The sequence below is a fragment of the Quercus suber genome, unplaced genomic scaffold (genome assembly GCF_002906115.3).
Source record: "Quercus suber isolate HL8 unplaced genomic scaffold, Cork oak 2.0 scaffold_48, whole genome shotgun sequence".
Taxonomy (NCBI): domain Eukaryota; kingdom Viridiplantae; phylum Streptophyta; class Magnoliopsida; order Fagales; family Fagaceae; genus Quercus; species Quercus suber.
Window position 1 is genome coordinate 74,060 of NW_027069513.1, and position 3,048 is coordinate 77,107.

Genomic DNA, 3,048 nt, shown 5'->3' on the forward strand with positions numbered 1-3,048 from the left:
AATTCACATATTTGGTTGTATTAAATGTAGTTAATTGAGTCATGTGCATGCATATAACAAAGACAAATGTCAACTTTCTATTGAAAGTCGAAGCCCAAAACTCCGAATATGTTTAGAACAAACTTTTTCCTTTTATAAGTGTGCAATAAGTGTGTGAATTCAAGATGATCTGTATTTTTGTTCGATAATCTTAATCTTCCAACACACTAGATGGGATAAAATGAGGACACTCTCACCGGAAGCTCTATCACAACTTTTATCCACAAATGAGAGAGATATGTTTAAAAACAAATGATGATAGTAATATGAGATGGATATGGTCTAATAATAATAGCCCCACCTCAGACGAATTAACACTTTTCCCCACTGGTTATTAACTTTAACAGAGAAAAATCTTCACATTTCACAAGCACCCGTGTGAATCCAATGTCACGGCACCTCCTCAGCTCATGCAGCAATGGGCAATGCTCCAATCTCCATAACTCAATTTGCTCATTATTTCTAAGTTGTGGCTAAGAAAAATAAAATTTTCCAGACATAAGTTTAACATGGTATGCTACCCCCATATATATATATATATATTATCATTAAAAACAAATGATGATAGTAATACGAGATGGATATGGTCTAATAATAATAGCCCCACCTCAGACGAATTAACACTTTTCACCACTGGTTATTAACTTTAACAGAGAAAAATCTTCACATTTCACAAGCACCCGTGTGAATCCAATGTCACGGCACCTCCTCAGCTCATGCAGCAATGGGCAATGCTCCAATCTCCATAACTCAATTTGCTCATCATTTCTAAGTTGTGGCTAAGAAAAATAAAATTTTCCAGACATAAGTTTAACATGGTATGCTACCCCCATATATATATATATATATATATTATCAATTAGCATTTTAGCAAAATTAAAGAGGATATCCATCATCTTCACAAGTGCCTAATTTTCTCTTTAGCATCATAATTCATAAGTACAACTAACAGATTTTTTTTCATGAAATTATCTTTTTGGTTTTATTTTATATGTATTTATTTACACCATTTTTAATTTTGACCACCATATAGTGTACTTTGAAACAAAATGGAGAAAATTTGTTGAATGAGATTGAGGAAGATAGAGGATAGAGCAATAAGCATCTATAGTTTCGTAAAAATAGCAATATTCTCACCCAAAGAAACCTCTAACCTATTCCCTAAACAAAAATGGTTACACGGATTTATTTACAATTATTAATTTCTCTTTGCCTCTATATTTTAATCTTGATCTTCACTAATAGGTCGATTGGGCAAGTGGATTTCTTTGGGTCTTTATCGATGGGTCGATTAGGTGAGTGTATTTCCCTAAGAGATTTAGATGATCACAAGCTGAGAGGAGAGAGACGCTTGGGCGATTGGTGTTTTGCGAGAATAAAAAATAGTCTAAACAAAGAAAGATATTTGTGATGTAAAATAAAATGAAAAAATGATATTTATGAGCCCATTCCCATCTCTATGCTCTCTAGTATGGGCCAAAATGGCCTAATACCATTATTTAGCAAAATATTTAGTAATTTATCATTATTTAAAAAATATTTAAAAATCTAATACCGTTTCAAAACTCAAGTTTGGAAAACTTAAGTTTGACCCATAACCTGAGTTTATGAAAATTGAATTCCATAAAAATTTGCCATAGTAAAACTTGCTGACCTGGAATTAAAAAATATACAATGCCACTAATAACTCCATTTTTATAAACTCGTGGGCTCATTAGTTTCAAAATATGTAACTCACTGACATGAATGACAAAAACTTTGTGTTTCTACTACTTAGAGCATTCACATCAGCCCATTTAAAGTCTTCCAAAATACATATACAGTGTAAATTTTACACATTTTGAGTAAAAAAACACCCACATCAGTGGGTGTAAAAGTATGTAAAGCTGGGTATATTTTTTCATGTGCTACAGTACCCGTGTAAATATACACGTTTACTGTAGCACATGTAAACATTAAAATAATAATTTCAGCCCACGGTACAGTATAAAAAAATCATTTTTCTCTTTTACGCTCTTTTTTTTTTCACTCACCTCTCACTGAGCACACCACACAGGTCTCTCAGCTTCTCTCCCTGTTTCATTCCTCTCTTCCTCTCATCTTATTTCTTCGTCTACCTCTACTAAGCTTTTGCTCATTTTCTATTGACAGACTCATCTTCTCTATTTGATCAGTTTGGGGGTTTTGTAGGGTGGATCAATTGACAAACTCATCTTCTCCATTGACAAACTTTGGGGCTAATTTCTCTAAAAAGGTATGGGTTTTTCTCATTGAGATTTTAGGGTTTTTTTGCTTTTTGGTTTCAAGCAAGATTCTTGGGAGTTTCTCTAAACGTTTTTTTTAGGGTTTCTTGTTTCAAATTTTTTCTGGTTTGGGGTTTTTTTAGGGATTCTTCAGAGCACACCCGAATGTTTGTTTTTGGAATTTATTAGCATTTCAGATTTTGTGTGTATTTATATTTGATTATTTTAGAGTTTAGGTAAGGATTAAATTTTGTCTTTTGATAGGGATTAGTATTCCTGTGTGTAGGGAGTGTTTGAAGACTTTGAATTGATTGAACCCCCTGTTTTGGGACTGATTAGCTTCTCCCCTGTTTTCGGACTGATTGAACAGGGTATATACTTTGTGTCTTTGTGTTTTCGGACTGATTGAACATTGTTGTTAACCAAAAAAAAAAAATCAATTTTGATAATTTCCAAATTACAACTCTTAATTAAATCCCATCTCAGAATCCCTCATGCAAGCTTTCAGCCCATTTTTCTTCTTTTTATTTTTATTGTTTAGTGCTCACTGTTTCCTAATTTAGAATCGGGTTTAACTCAAAATAACACATATATATATATATATAAGTTGCAAAGTCCAATATGTTTGGAAATCACAGTATTCATCCTTCCCTGTCACCACTAGGATTAACTTAACTTGGCTTTATCATCATGATATTTTTCACAGCCTTACTATCAACCTTTAAATCATACTCCGTAGTATATACTGTTTTTTTTTTTTTTTTTT